Source organism: Mus musculus, chromosome 2 (assembly GCF_000001635.26).
Source record: "Mus musculus strain C57BL/6J chromosome 2, GRCm38.p6 C57BL/6J".
In the NCBI taxonomy this organism is placed as follows: domain Eukaryota; kingdom Metazoa; phylum Chordata; class Mammalia; order Rodentia; family Muridae; genus Mus; species Mus musculus.
In genome coordinates this window covers 126,699,031-126,715,603 of record NC_000068.7, presented here as the reverse complement: position 1 = coordinate 126,715,603, position 16,573 = coordinate 126,699,031, and the positions used below count along the sequence as shown (strand labels likewise).

General features: G+C 42.3%; 1 protein-coding gene and 1 pseudogene across 3 annotated transcripts in view; one reads left to right on the top strand and one right to left on the bottom strand.

Moving 5' to 3' along the window:
* Usp8 (ubiquitin specific peptidase 8) overlaps nucleotides 1-8,403 on the bottom strand; it is a 52,114-nt gene extending 43,711 nt beyond the window's left edge. For 2 of the 3 annotated variants that reach the window (NM_001252580.1, NM_019729.3), the window contains exon 1: nucleotides 8,117-8,276. The gene's annotated coding sequence lies outside the window, so the exon portion shown is untranslated. Of the gene's footprint in view, nucleotides 1-8,116 lie in introns of all 3 variants that reach the window. The other variant, XM_011239857.3, reaches the window with a different exon arrangement.
* On the top strand, nucleotides 6,036-6,418 carry Gm10774 (predicted pseudogene 10774; annotated as a pseudogene).
* Nucleotides 8,404-16,573: the final 8,170 nt, after the last annotated feature.

Genomic DNA, 16,573 nt, shown 5'->3' with positions numbered 1-16,573 from the left:
CCAAGCTGTCCTGGAACTTGCTGGATTCAAAACTCAAGATTTACCTGCCTCTGCTTTTCTTTTCTTTTCTTTCTTTCTTTCTTTCTTTTTTTTTTTTTCCGAGACAGGGTTTCTCTGTGTAGCCCTGACTGTCCTGGAACTCACTTTGTAGACCAGGCTGGCCTCGAACTCAGAAATCCGCCTGCCTCTGCCTCCCGAGTGCTGGGATTAAAGGCGTGCGCCACCACTGCCCGGCCTGCCTCTGCTTTTCAAGTGCTAGGATTAAAGGTGCCTGGACAAAAAACAAAATTCTTAAGGGCTGATTAAGTACAACTTAAGGGAATGGTCTTAGTTCACTTGCATGAAAAGCACTCCAAAAGCACTTTAATTTCCTTTGACTCTAGTCATTCCGGTATTAAACACTAATACTTTATGAATATCTGGACTTATCCCTTCCAATTCTGGGTTAGGACTATATTATTACCAAACAGCTTTCCTCTAAAAATCCCATTTTTACCTTTTCAGTTTTTTCTATGTATACTTGCTCCATGCATCTATCAAGACATGCTGAACTAAATGGTAACTGATACCTTGAGATATATGCAGTGAGAAACAATGACCTTGCATATAAAAACTTGGTACATTTTATCTCCTGTTTCAAACCTTGTGTCTAAAGTTGTAATAATGAGAGAAATAGTTTCTGCCACATTGTCACTTCCAAATGGGCCAAGTGACACTGGATATGTTCTACTGAGGTATCAATTCATTAACAATTCACCATCAAACTACCTAAGAACATGTGATGGTTTGTATATCCTTGGACCAGGGAGTGGCACCATCTGAAGGTGTGGCCTTGTTGGAATAGGTGTGACCTAGTTGGAATGGGTGTGTCACTGTGGGTGTGGGTATAAGATCCTCACCCTAGTTGCCTGGAAGTCAGTCTTCCACTAGCCGCCTTTGGATGAAGACATAGCGCTCTTAGCTCTTCCTGTGCCATGCCTGCCTGGATACTGCCATGCTCTCACCTTGATGATAATGGACGGAACCTCTGAACCTGTAAGCCAGCCCCAATTAAATGTTGTTTTTTATAAGACTTGCCTTGGTCATGGTGTCTGTTCACAGCAGTAAAACCCTAACTAAGACAACATCTATTAAGTAACAGGTATGACAAGGATGCCTTGGATTGCCTCGTTCTCAGACAGCATCATTATTTTAGTATCAATGTAAATCCCAAGCAGATTTACCTTGCAAATGCAGGCTCTGTATTAAAAGGATAGGTGCTGGGGCTGGCAAGACGGCACAGCGGGTAAGAGCACTAACTGCTCTTCCGAAGGTCCTGAGTTCAAATCCCAGCAACCATATGGTGGCTCACAACCACCCATAATGAGATCTGATGCCCTCTTCTGGAGTATCTGAAGACAGCCACAGTGTACTTATGTATAAGTAAATAAATCTTTGGGCCGACCAGAGAGAGTGGCATAGACCAGAGAGAGCAGAGGTCCTAAAAATTCAATTCCCAACAACCACATGAAGGCTCACAACCATCTGCATAGCTACAGTGTACCCATATACATAAGATAAATAAATCTTTAAAAAAAAAAAAAAAGGATAGGTGTTGAAGACATAAGGCCTGGTTTCTGCTCCCTAAGGATGAACAACACTTTAGTTCAAAAACAGGTGTTGGAGCCCTTGGAACTGGAGTTACAGATCCTGTGTGCTGCCATGTGGGTGCTGGGAATCAAAAGTGGGTCATCTGAAAAAGCGTTCTCAATCCCATCTCTTTAGCCCCTAAAACTTGGATTTTTAAAAGAATGTGAAAATTGTGTCAGATATATAGACAATTTTTTAAAAAGAGTAAGTCATTACCTAGTTTAAGGTTAGATCTAAACTTGTAATATCCTGCTATATAAAATGCCATGCTTTTAGAAGCTGGAGGATTAGAGTATTTCCACACCAGGCTTACAAAACTAATGGGGAACAAAACTGTAAACAGTGGAAATAATAGTAGTAGATGGTATTACAAATAAAAACATCAAGAAGGAAAACTACCACCAAAGGGAACTAGAAGTAATCAGAAAAAAAGCAAATGTCTTTCTTCTTTGATGAGATGGCTTTGATAGAGGTGAGGAATAGTGTGGGGACAAGGTCAAGAAACCAAGTACATCTCTAGGAATCAGCTGCCAGACAGAACATAGAAGAAGCCATGAGGCAAAGCAGTCAAAAAGTCTCCACACAAGTCATAAAAGGCTATGAAAGCACAGAAATATTTACCTGTTTTCTAAAGGTAATGAGAGAGCCACAGCAGGGTTCTGAAGGAACCTGCTTGTTAGATGTGCAGTCCCAACTAACAAGAGCACAAAGATGTGAAGAAAGAAAATCCTAGTTATCTATTGCAATGATTTATAAAGATGGAAGAGAAAGTAGGGTGGAGGTCAGATGGCAACAGAAATGAAATAGGGGAAGTAGAACAAGAAACCCTGCAAAGGCAAGGACAGGATCTGCCTTCATGGAACAATGTCACCAAAGTCTTCAGCAATGGCTTTTTAGACAAATAGGGATATATGTGTGTGTGTATATTTTACTGGGTTATAGATTTAAGGCCAACTTGGGCTTCCTAGCAAGACCCTGCCTCAAAGAAAGGGGATCTATCTATCTATCTATCTATCTATCTATCTATACATGTATATATGTATATAACCCAGTAAAATTATGCAATATTTAAAAAAAGAATTATAAACTAAAGCAAACAAAGTAGCCTGATGTGTAGCCTGAAGCTTAAACAGGAGAACTGAGAATTCAAGCCAGCCTAAGCTACACAGCAAGACAATGTCTCAAAACAAAACAAGAACTTGATAGCTCACATGATGGCAGTGCTATTCCAAATACAGTCCAAAGACCAACACTGGCCTGGGGAGCTATGAGCTGTTCTGTAACAAAATAAGCTCATGATAGAATACAAACCAAAAAGCAGACACCTTTTACAGTTCCCAAACTTCCAGTCTAAGGCGAGCTTTTACATCCTAGAGAAAACAGAAGACTGCGCAGGGCTACATAACGCAGCCACGTCTCAGCACGGAAGGCAAGGTGGAACCTTAAGGGATTCAGACTCGGAACACACTTTTCTAAGAGATACAGAAAACAGGGCTTGATGGTCACAAATGTCTTACTCTGGTTAACAAGAGTTAATATTTATGAAATAATAAGTCAACAATCAATTGCTCTACTACATATTAATATGAACCAGGTCACTAGCTGAACTCAAGGAAAGGAAAATCCAGTTCAGCTAGACGGAGAGAGCTTCAGCCAGGCCACAGTGTCTTCTTTAATGCTGGCCCCTTCCTTTCAGGGTGGCTTAAGCTTCCCCCGCTGTGTCTGACAGTTCTTGGAGTTCATGTCTTAGTCTTGAGTCCTACACTGCTCACTACCTATACTGCTAGGTCAGTACAGTTTTTGGCCCAAATAACAAATTGGCTGAAATGATGAGAGACGAGGTGAGAAAGGCAGCATTTGAGAAGGGAAGCACCATAGAGACATAAAGTGAGAAATTACTGAGAAAACTGCCTTACATTGCCTTACAATGTGGACAAGTAGGGTAAACGATAGGAATCATGAAGCAATAATAGCTGGGATCAAAGAAGCCCACTGATAATATGATGGATCCTGACTCTATCTTAATAATCCTGTCAACACTTAGTAGCTGCTTCATAAAAGTAAATACTGTCACAGAATGGAGGGCTTGAGAAGACATTTGACAAGTCAGTACTGCCTCAGGATGGCCAAAATGGATATATACAAGATGGATTTGAATAAGGAAACAATACTACAGGAAAGAATAGTTAGAAAGTCACTGCAGGAAAGAACAAATTAGGCACACTAATTTGGCGATTTAGTGATTAAACTTGAATATTTTCACTTGCTTACATTACCCTATTTTCCTTCTGTGAAAAGCAAAGAACACTAATGTTATTAACTAAATAACAGTAACAGGCATACAAAAATGTGTACCTACACAGGAAGCTGAAGCTAGAAGGTGCTAAGTTCAGGGCTACTTTGGGTTACTTAAAAAGACCATGTCTCAAAAGCAACCAAACAAGCAAACCAATAACAACAACAAATATAAAAACAAAACTGTAGTTTAATAACTGACGAGTGATGGGGTTGGAGAGATGGCTCAGTGGTTAAGAGCACTGACTGTTCTTCCAGAGGACATGAGTTCAATTCCCAGCAACCACACAATTATCTGTAATACAATCTGATCCCCCCCTTTTGGTGTGTCTGAAGAAATCAACAATGTACTCAAATACATAAAGTAAATAAGAAAATAAATAAAAATGAAAACTGATCAGGGTATGGTGGCGCATGCCTTTAATCCCAACAATGAGGAGGCAGAGGCAGGTAGAGCTCTCAGTTCAAAGCCAATCTGGTTTACACAGTGAGTTCTAGGACAGCCTAGGCTACACAGAGGAAACCCTGTCTCAGAAAGAAAAAAACAAAAACAACCCTATTGTTTGGGAGGTTACAACATAATATCACTGAAAATGATACTGTATCACTTTTATTCTGTGACCAAAACCCAGAAATCATTTAAGGGGGAGTTTATCTTAGATCACTGTTTTGGAAGAACTTCAGTCCATCATAGATGGGAAAGTTCTGACAGAATTTATGGCAGCAAGAGTATGCTGAAGTGGCTCCTCTAATCTGGCTAACCAGAAGCAGAGAGCTCTGAGGGAGCCATAGATTGGAAAAACCTTCAACAGGCTATCCCCAGGAACAAACATCCACCAGTCAGGCCCCACCTCCTAAAGGATACACATACTTCAAAATGTGGTCTGAAGCTGAGTCTAAGCAAGAAAAGTTTGAGTCTGGGAGGGACATTTTATAACTATTTTATTTATCCTGCTTTTATGTAGTATATTTTAAAACATATACAATTCTCTTTAAAACACAGACATCAGCCATTGAGTACAGTGGCATGCATCTGCAATTCCAGCTACCTGGGGAGCCTGAGGCAGGAGAATCTCTTAAGCCCAGGAGTTAGAGGTCAATCTTGGTCATGGTAAGACACTTTCAAAAAATATAAACAAATACACACAATCAAAAGTGTATAGACATCACATACTAATAACTAACATTAAGAGAATAAATCACCAAGAAATTGAAGCTTTACTTTTTTGACAGCTGATATTTCACTTAAGGCCTCAAACTAGGCATTCTATGGGAAGACAGACTCAGAAAAGAACAGACATCTCTGCAATGAAGGAAAGCGTAATGCTAAACAAGGAAGAGAAGAACTCTAAGGGACATGAATAAATATTAGAATGCTAAGGAAAAGAAGGAGGAAGGGAAGGAAGAAAGTACCCCAGTTTCTAAGAGCAATTATGTGTGGTTAGATTACATTTGCTACAGAGTATTTGATACATACAAAATGCATGCAGTGTTTGTGTGTTATATACCTGTGTACAGTGGTCACACACATGTTGGGAGCCTATAAAGTAGTTTTTGAGAGCCTTTTGCTTTAAAAGGTAGGAGTCAGGCCATGGGTGATAGGATATGTATGTGCCATGCCCTGGGTGTCCTAGCACCAAACACACATAAACACAAAAATAGTATAAATCTATCAGCTGATGGGGAGGGCGCCTTGATTGCTCTAACCAGTAGAATATTACTAGAAGTAATGTGCCAATTTCTTGATACAGGCTTTTCAGAGACTGAAAGCTTCTACTTTCTGCCTCAAGTGTGGTCATGGAGCCCAACACACATGCCATGAGAAGTTTAATCCACACAAAGAGACTGGATGTGGACATGCCAGTTATCATTTCCAGCTGCAACCATCAGCAACTATCCAGGTGAACAAAGTTGGATTTTATAACAAGATAAAATGCAAGACTCCTCCCTGCTTCCTGACCGCTCCGAGGCAAACAGTCTCCTTTACACACCCTTGCTAACAGGGGACTGCACTTCACCTCAGATGCAAAGTAATGGAGCCAATTAAGCTTGGGCAGAAGTCTCCGAAACTGTGGGGCAAAATAAATCTTCCCTTTAGAAAATCAGGATGTCAGACGCCGCCATGATCATCCCGGTGCGCTGCTTCACCTGCGGGAAGATCGTCGGCAACAAATGGGAAGCCTACCTGGGTCTGCTGCAGGCCAAGTACACGGAGGGGGATGCCCTGGACGCTCTGGGCCTAAAGCGCTACTGCTGCCGCCGCATGCTGCTAGCACACGTGGACCTGATTGAGAAGCTGCTGAACTATGCACCCCTAGAGAAGTGACCGCTGGAGCCTGCCCTCCTCTGTCTCCTGCTGGCCACGGGCAGCCTGTCGTGCTATGTTCAAACTGAGCTATTGGGGATGTTGGTGTATTGCCTGGCTGTGGCCCTGTGGCTAAGTCCTGTTACCCTGGAAGGAACTGTTTAGTAAAGATGTTTGCAGAACCACCAAAAAAAAAAAAAAAAAAAAAAAAAAAAGAAAGAAAATCAGGATGCTAAGTATATAATGAATAAAATTTGATGTGTTGGCTTTACATTACAACTGGTTTACAAAGCCATCTGGATTCGGTTCCATTCTTATCAACAAAAGATCAGGATGATTAATAAGGCTCAAGTAAATAAATCAACAAGTTAAAGAATAAAAAGAAAACCTTAAATATTTTTGTTAGTTTATCTTATCCATTGTTATCTCAAAAACTACAAGTCACAAGCTATTCATTATTCATTCCTCACAGGCTTACATTACTACTGCAAGATCCGTGCAATGCCCAATATCTGGGCAAAAGAGCAGGAATATACATTTTAGGATCAACAGTGATACAGTGGCATAATTAAGTTATATACTAATTCATATTCTTAAATAAGCATACATACAGCCAACAGCACCTTAATTAGGCCAGTGCTCTATAGATGAGAAACTACCTAAATCCAACATGATTGACTTTCACCAGGGAGTCTTAAACAGAAAGAGTGAAATACTAAAAAAAAAGCAGATATCTTTAAAACAGAAACAAAAACCAAAAACTACCACCACCAACAATACACCGAGCCTGGCAGTGGTGGGCAGCACTCGGGAGGCAAAGGCAGGCAGAACTTTGAGATCAAGGGCAATCGTGGTTTAGAGTGAGTTCCATAATAGCTATGGCTGCACAGACAAACTGTCTCGAGAAAAAAAAGAAAGAAAGTAAGAAAAAAAGAAAGAGAATAAAGCCACCAAAACCAAAAAATAACACATGGAATTTTTAATGAAGTAGGATAATATACACAACTAAGAATACTCTAAGATTTAAAAAGAATACCCTTGCCAGGAGTGGTGCTTGATGCAGTTTTATCCATCTCTGGAGCCAAGGGAGGAAGGTTTCAGTGAGTTTGAGACAAGTCCTGTTTACATAGTAAGACCTTGTGGGTGGTGGCGGGGAACAACCAAGAATTACACCCTTTAGCTAGGCATCGTTTTGATCCGAAACCCTAGAGCTTTTTAATAAATATGAAACTCCTTAGATTCTGCAACACCTCTGTGAGTCACGTAAATATTTCTTGAATGACTGACTCAAGGTCATAGGCAGAAAGCAAGAACAAAACATAGGAACAGGGTCTGCAGCTTTGTGGGTAAAGGAATATCATTGTGATTTGGGGTTGACAACTCTCTCGGTACATCAGATGTGAAGGGAACTTGTCAGTGCCACAAGTCTACAAACGAAGAAACATTTTTAAGAAAAGAAAATGCCCTCTTTGAAGAAGTTTTAAGTGTGGTGAGTTTACTTAACTCAATTTTTGTACTTCACTGAAAACATGCGTGACCCGGGTAAAGGGGAATAGGGAAAACATGACAAATGGTCGTATTAAGGCCTGGGGTTGTAGGTAGCACAAAATGAGAAAAAAGGAAGCAAAAGGAAGGAGTCCAAAGTTGGGTCTAGTGTCCAACAGAAAGGAGAACTGGTCAAGGCCACCCTCTGAGACCGGCAAACTACATCAAACTCGCTGGGCACCGTAGGAGGGGGACGGGAGCGACCAAGAGTCGGGCCCTCCCTGGACCAGCCAGTTGTCTGGGGTTGTCCCACCCCTCCGCGGACAGGGCTCGTCTCCCGGATGACCAGCAGCTGGAGGACGCCTTCCCCAGGAACCGGGGCCGGAGCCAGGCCGCACTCACCGCAGCGCCCGCGCTCCGCTAACACCGGCCTCCTCGCCTGACGCCCATCGCCCACCACCAGAAGGAGAACGAGCCTTCGCTCTCAGACGCACGGCAGCGCAGCTCATCCCCTCTTCCCGATTCGCATTGCGTGGCGACGGGTCGCGTCTCGAAACGTCACGGCGAGGGCGGAGCTTCCAGTGAACCCTGTAACTCCGCCTTTCTGTCCCGTAGGGAGGGACATCAGGGCGGCCCTCTCCGGAAGGGTGAGCGCCGAACCGGCCTGAGCATGCGTCGGAAGGACAGTTTGAGCTGGTGCGGGACGGAAGCGCGCGTGCTGCGCTTCCGGTGTCCTCGCGCGTCTCTTTTCCGGGTGGAAGTCAGTTCAGATTGTGTCACATTGTGACTTGGAGCTGTCCACGGAGGAATCGAGGATATTTTGGCGCCTCTCAATAGTGCATTTTTCCCGTCAGATCGGACATTAGGGGGAAAATACGGGGAGAGGATTGATACCTTCTAAAACTTGGGAATAAACATTCTCCAAAGCCAAGCCTCTGGTTAAAGAACAGACGTGTTTGGAAAACACATTGCACAAACACCGTCAACATTTCCAAAAGGACCAGTCTTACAAAGCTGGGGTTTGAACTCTTTGGAGAGTTGTCTTGTGGAGAAAAGATGGGCTACTCGTGGACATAAAAATTGCTTAAGAGTGGAGTTGTTTTCCCTGGTCACTAAATCCGTTGGGACAGTCCAACTTTTTAATGCATGTCAAATCTAAAAGCACAGCTCTACTAAGTATATAAAATGAAAATACTTAGCAGATAGGCTGCCATTAAACGTTAAAGAGTAGTAAGCATCCAGTCTACCAACCTTTAAAATAAACCTTAGTTTCGTTTCCATTACAATTAGCTACATGCAAAGGTATTCTTGTGCTGGGCGGTGGTGGCACACGCCTTTAGTCCCAGCACTTGGGAGGCAGAGACAGACGGATTTCTGAGTTCGAGGCCAGCCTGGTCTACAGAGTGAGTTCCAGGACAGCCAGGGCTACACAGAGAAACCCTGTCTCGAAAAACCAAACCAACCAAACAAACAAAATCTTGCATTTCTCCTTTAAAAAATCAACACTAAATTATATACTATTTGTTCTCCCTAGACAAGTAAAGACTGGTGTGATTTGATACCGTGCAATGCTGGGAACTACTGGATAAAAGCCTCAAATGTTTTTTTTTTCCCCCTCATAATTAAGGAAGAAATTGTTTTTTTGAGGATGGATTATTTTAGGAAAATGTTTTTTCTCTGCTCAGCTTTGTGGAATTGAGTAAGGAAAGAAAAACTTAGAGCTGAATGTGAGAATAAGTATAAAACACATGGAGAACATTTTGGGGTGCTCTGACAATTGGAAGGAGGTAGGACTGAAAGGAAGAGAGACATCATTGGAGTGTATCAGTGAAAATTTTCTCTGAGCCCAACAAGATGCGTGAAGTCCTTACCAGGTAAACTTGGCAATCTGAGTTTGATTCCTGGAAAACACACACACACACACACACTCACGCACACACATGAGTTGTATACACACATGTGAGTTGTCCACACACACACACACACACACTCATGCACACTCACTCACACACGTGAGTTGTCCACACACACACATACTCACACACACGTGAGTTGTATACACACACACACACACACACACACACGAGTTGTCTTTTGATCTCCATGTGCTTCCCCTCCCAGAGAACAATATTTTTTTTTAATCTCTGAAGATGAGGTCCCAGAAACGCTTTTAACAAATACTGCTTTTTAATATTCACCTACAGTTTTTTAAACAATTTTATGTATTTATGCATGTGATGCCTTCTGAGGCCATGTTAGTTGTGAACCACCCAACATGGGTGCTGGGAGCTGAACCTTTGTCCCCTTGAAGAGCAGCAAGAGCTCTTAGCTCTTGAGCCATCTCTCCAACCCATACCTATAGTTATTTTATTTGCATTGATGTAATTCTGGTTCTATCTCGTCCCACTCCTAGCAAACAGAATTCTTCCTCCTTCACTAACATCTCAGCTGCTGATTTTGCTAGAAATCACAAATCATTTGCATGAGTTTCTGTGTAAATGGAGGAAGAAGTAGATGTGTGGGTCAACGGGTACCAAACATAAGGTACAAGAAATGGCAAGATAATCCCCAATTTGAGCCATGCAGTAAAAGCAGAAAGACTGAAGATATCTCCAGATTACTAATAAACATCCTGGGGTGAGATTTGAGCTTTTCAATACTTATGGAATGAGAAATCTTAACGAGGAGGGACAACTGGATGAAAATATGCTCCTTCAATTGTATTGTAGGACATGGGTATGTACAGGACAAAGCTGTCTAAACTGTGAAGCAGGAAAGAGTGGGTGTGCTGGAGGAATTGCAAGAAGTTGAACGTGAACCCATAAGTGAAAATCTCCAGACCCATGTGATGGCGTTGCAATCAAATAGGCATGACAAGAGCAGTGTATAAAGTCATCTGTTTGTATATGAGTAGCATACAGACTTTACATTTGGACTTGGAGTTCTATTTCCAAAATACTTCATTATATATGAAAATATTCCAAATAAAAAAAAATTAAAGCCCTGAAGTTCCTGTTGTCCCAACCACTCCAGATAAGAGATATGGTGGTTTTACAATTGGGCAATGTTATTAACTTTAACCTATAATGATACTTTAAGGAAGCATCTAAAAAAGATATTTTAAATTAAATATTTAATATTTATACATGTATATCATGTATGTGTTTGGATGGAATCCTTCCTTAAGATAGCACTAGACTATAATACACTATGTATTGTATTATATTATATTATATTATATTATAATATCTCTACAATTTATTTCCACTCATATGATTCATAACTGCTCCATTAGTTATTTTTTTTGTTGCTATGACAATCTCTAGGCTCCAAAGCAGCTGAGCAGTTCTGCTTCTGTGGCTCTTCTATCCACAGTATGCACAGCTTTTCTCATAGGCTCAGACCAGCTCCATTCCACACTTGTTGCTGTCCTTGGTGGTTGTTCCATGGCACTAACATCTTTAAAGTTCTGGCCTTTCCATTGCAAAAGGACTGCATTCACCAGTAACCTCCCCTAAGTTCTTGTCAGGGATCCTAAACACTGCCACACACTGTCAATCTTCAACTTCTTTCCATGCCCCTTCAATAATGCAACTAAATTTGGGCCTTCACTAATGGCTTCTCCTGGCCTTGGGTGCTCTCCATGTCTTCTTCTTGCTTTCAAAAACAGTGTTTCCTGGGAGACCCTTAACCACATTCCAAAGGGCCTCATCTGTGTACTGACTCAGAGGAAACACTTCCTAGCAGATTCTGCCTCCATGATATTGCTGCTGGTCTCTTCTTAAGCATAGTTTAATCTCTTCTCAATCATTTTAGTGATTTTGGCCTCTTGCCAATGACAGCAAATTCTTCAACCCTATCTGACCAGAACACAGTCTTTGTTTGGTTGGTTTTGGTTTTCTCTCTTTCTTTCTTTCTTTCTCTCTCTCTTTCTTTCTTTCTTTCTTTCTTTCTTTCTTTCTTTCTTTCTTTCCTTCTTTCTTCCTTCTTTCTTTCTCTCTCTCTCTCTCTCTCTCTCTCTCTCTCTCTCTCTCTCTCTCTTTCTTTCTTTGCAAGCCAGGAGAGGGCATCAGACCTCATTACAGATGTTTGTGAGCCACCATGTGGTTGCTGGGAATTTAACTCAGGACCTCTGGAAGAGCAGACAGTGCTCTTAACCTCTGAACCATCTCTCCAGCCATGTTTTTGTTTTTTTTCAAAGCAGAATCTCTCTGTGTAGCTCTGGCTGTCCTGGAACTTGCTCTAGACCAGCCTGGCCTCAAACTCAGAGATCTGCCTGCCTCTGCCTGCTGAGTGCTGGGATTAAAGGTGTGCACCACTACCTTCCAATGCAGATTTTTAATTCAGAATATCAAGTGGTGCTGATAGAGTCATTGAGGGAATCTTAAAGTCCCTCGATGGATTGAATTGGCTCCTGTTTATTTTGGGGGATTCAACCATTCCCTGGCACTAAACAGCAATATCCCACAAACTTAGTACCAATATCTGTCTTAGTTAAAATTTCTATTGCTGTGAACCAAAAGCAGAATGAGGTGTTTGTTTGTTTGTTTTTCCTTACACTTCCATCACTGAAGGAAATTAGGACTGTAGTTAGGGTTTTACTGCTGTGAACAGACACCATAGCTAAGCCAACTCTTATAAAGGACAACATTTAATTGGGGCTGGCTTACAGACTCAGAGGTTCAGTCCATTATCATCAAGGTGGGAGCATGGCAGCATCCAGGCAGATATGGGGCTAGAGGAGCTAAGAGTTCCACCTCTTGTTCCAATGGCAGCTAGAAGACCAGCTCCCACATAATTAGAAGGTTTCATTGCCCATGCCCATAGTAACACACTTCCTCCAACAAAGCCACACCTACTCCAACAAGGCCACACCTCCAAATAGTGCCACTCTCTGGGCCAAGCATATTCAAACCACCACAGGGACTTGAGGCAGAAACCTGGAGACAGAAACTAAAGCAGAAGCCATAAAAGAAAGCTGCTTAGTGGCTTGCTCTGCCTGCTTTGTTATACCAACCACATCCACCTGCACAGGGATGACACTGCCCACAGTGGACTGAACCCTCCCACATCAGTCAGTAGTGAAGAAAATGCCCTCAACACTTATATGCATAGGCCAACTTGGAAAGGACATTTTCTCAATTGAGATTCCTTCTTTCTAAATGACTCTAGTTTGTGATAACTGACAATAAAATAACAAACACAATACCTACTATTTCCCTATAGCCTACCTACACAGACACACTCACATACAAGGATGCACAAGCACCTGCACACATCCAGCAAAGGTGTGTGTATCCTGTTGTATAGCAATATAGAAGTTTGAATAAGAACAACCCCACAGGCTCATCTATTTGAATTCCTAGTCACCAGAGAGTGGCACTATTTGAGAGGGATTAGAAAGATCAACAGGTGTGGCCTTATTGGAGGAAGTATGTAATTGGGGGTAGGCATTGACCTTTCAAAAAGCCCACACCTGACTCTGGCCAGGAGAACAGATAGACTAACTGCAGATCTTCACTTATCTTTCCTCTCTTCCGAATCCAGTGCCTCAGGTTTGTTCCCAGCTTGTAGCAGATCACATGCTGCGGTCTTGACCCCTGCTCCATTTCCAGTGGATTATACAGATCTTCTCCTTCACTCCCCCACATCCCTATGCACACTCAGGGTTTTATTCTAGCCCCAGGCCAGGGAAGAAATCATCACCTCTTCCTCCTCTCCTCCAAATCCATCTTCCAGTCTCATCCCCAGCTCGTAGCAGTCCATATGTTGTGGACTAACTTCCTCCTTCTCCAGCCAGTCATACAGATCTCCCCCTCCAACCTTTCATCCCCCCAAATCATCACTCTATCCCACTCCCCAGTTCCAGAAGGCACTCCCTGGGAATCTGTGGGGAACCTAACGGTATTTTTATCTCTTCTCTCTTCCAAATCCATTGCCCCTGTTTCACCCCCTGCTCTGTAGCAGACCATCTCTCCCTCCACTCTGCCCTCATCTCCAGCAGATCATGCAGCTCTTCTCCTCCAACCTTACTCCTCACTCATCCTGTTAAGCGAGCCCCAAGCTCTGGCATGTATTCTCTGGGAACCCACCACACAAGCTTGTCAGAGAAGGAAATGGACCTTCAAAGGAGATAGGCAAGCTTCAGATCGTCAGTTACCCGCCTCCCTCCCCATATCCACCCTTCCAGTCTCACTCTCAGCCCTGGAATGGACTATCTTTTGTGGCTTCTCCTTATCTATCCTCTGCAAAATTATATTATAGATAGATAGATAGATAGATAGATAGATAGATAAGAGGATATTATCTTATCCTCTTCTCCACAGGACTAAGCAGATCCTGGTGGAACACCTGTTTTCCTCCTATTTGTAGACCCCCCCCAGTCTCTCCTGCCCTCCCCCTTCTAGCCCATCCACACTCTTAAGTGCCAGTTTATCAATACCTGGATATATTTTACCTAGAAACTCCCAATGGCCACACCTATCAGGGTCCCAGAAGAATTTCTTACCAGGTAAGACACAGTCACTGTGATCTCCTAAGAACCAGCGAAGGCAATAGAAACAAGGAACAAAACATCCACTCAACAAAGATTGGACCAGATATCAACTCCTAGAATTACGATTATTCCAAACCCCAGATGCTTAAATGTAGGGAGCCGTGCTGGTGTTAAGATCCTGTTCTCCAATTGGTTCTTGATCTGTCAGTAAAGAAAGCCTTGAGCCAATTGCTGGGTAGAAGGGATAGGAGGGACTTCTGGGTCCCAGGAGGAGGCAGAGAGACACTGTAGAATGTAAAAGCATGCCAGTAAGTTTGATAAGGTAGAGCAGGTCAAGACCTGAAGACTTGGTTGGACACGTACCTGAGGCTTAGGTGACTCCCAGCTCCCTGCTAGACTTGGAACAGGAGACTGTGGTTATGTAGGCTCAAGACAGAGTTCTCTATGCTAATGAGGTACCTCAAGGCCTGGAGGGCTTAGCCAATAAGCTTCCTTTCCCAGACATTCTTCCTGGCAAAAGATATTTAATCTCAAGCCCACCCTGAGAACTGGGATATGGTTTTATGCATCCATTTTCCTCCATGACAATAAACTGTTTGGAACCATGGACTGTCTCTATTAGTCTCCGTAGGGAGCCATGAAGGAGGCCTTCACCTACAGAGCTGCAGTCTAATCTTCCCTTGTCCCCCAGTTGCACCCCTTCCCCAGCTGCTGTCCCTAGCCCACCTCTCAATTCCATTCTCTGCTCTTCTGTGACTCCCAGCAGCTCCTGGATGTCCTAGAGTCTGAGAACTCCAAGGCCCTGGCCTCATCACAGACTCGGGGAACCCCTGAACCAGCTCCAGCTTTCCCACATCTCAGTCTGTGCTTTTCCTTCCCTGAGCTCTGCTTTGGTGCTTCCTTAGCTCAGTCAAATTCCCCGAGTCCCACCTCCCCAAGAGGTTATGCCCAGTGGCAGAGCAGACTCAGGCCAACAACCCTACAAGATGCAAAGAAGGAGAATAGAGTTTGCCTTGCTTTGGAGAGAGGAGAACCAGACAACCATGTGAGATCTCAAAACACAGGCCATTCCTTACAGGTGGGTGGTCAGGGGAGTCTAGCAACAAGATGTTTAGGGCAGGTGGAAGAGACTGAGATAAGAAACTGATAAGGGCACACTTCTCCAGGCTGGAGATAGTAGCGTCCACCAATTGTGCCATAGGCAAGTTGTAATTGAACAAATGTGTGTCTGTGTCTTTTATCTGAGAATTCAAGGGAATCTGGCGGGGGCCTGGTAGCTTGGTCATCTTTCTGGAGCTAAAGGCAGATAGAGCATAAACGTGCATGATATACCTAAACACCAGAGTAACAGCACAATAACATCCAGGACAATATGTCTCTAGCAGAGCCCAGTAACCCTACCATACTAGACCCTGATAGTTGGAACAAAGCTAAAACAAAGATAAAGACCTTAGAATAGCCTTTATAAATCTGATAGAGGTCCTTAAAGAGGAAATGAATACATCCCATGAAGAAATCTATGAAAACACAAACAATAGAAGAAAATTAATGAAATAGTTCAATACCTGAAAGTGGAAATAGAATCAACAAAAAAACTCAAACTGAGGAAAATCTAGAAACGAAAAATTAAAAAAAATTAAACAGGAACCTCAGAGGCAAACCTCACCCACAGAAAAAGATCAAGCGGTCACAAATTGGAAATGAAGAAATCAAAGTATCTTTATTTGCAGATGTTATGATAGTATACATAAGTGACCGTAAAAATTACACTAGGAACTCCCTAAAGCTGATTAACACTTTCAGTGAAGTAGCTAGATACAAAATCAATATATATATACACATATATAATATATATATATGTGTATATATATATATATATATATATATATATATATATATATAATCAGAAGTTGGAAATATCTCCTATGCTCATAGATTGATAGAATTAACACAGTAAAAATGATCATCCTGGGCTGGAGAGATGGCTCAGGGGTTAAGAGTGCCCTCTGCTCTTCCAAAGGTTGTGAGTTCAAATCCCAGCAACCCCATGATGGTTCACAACCATACATAATGAGATCTAATGCCCTCTTCTTGGGTGTCTAAAGATAGCTACAGCTATCGAGCAGGGCCGGAGCAAGAAAGAAAAAAGTCTGAAGACAGCTACTTACTTACATATATTACTTACATATAATAAGTAAATAAATCTTTTTTTTAAAGATCATCCTACTAAAAGCTATCTACAGATTCAATGAAATTCCATCAAAATTCCCACACAATTTTTCACATGTCTGGAAAGGACAATTTTCAGCTTTGTACAGAAACATAAAAACAAAAAGCAAAAAACTCAGAACAGCTAAAACAAT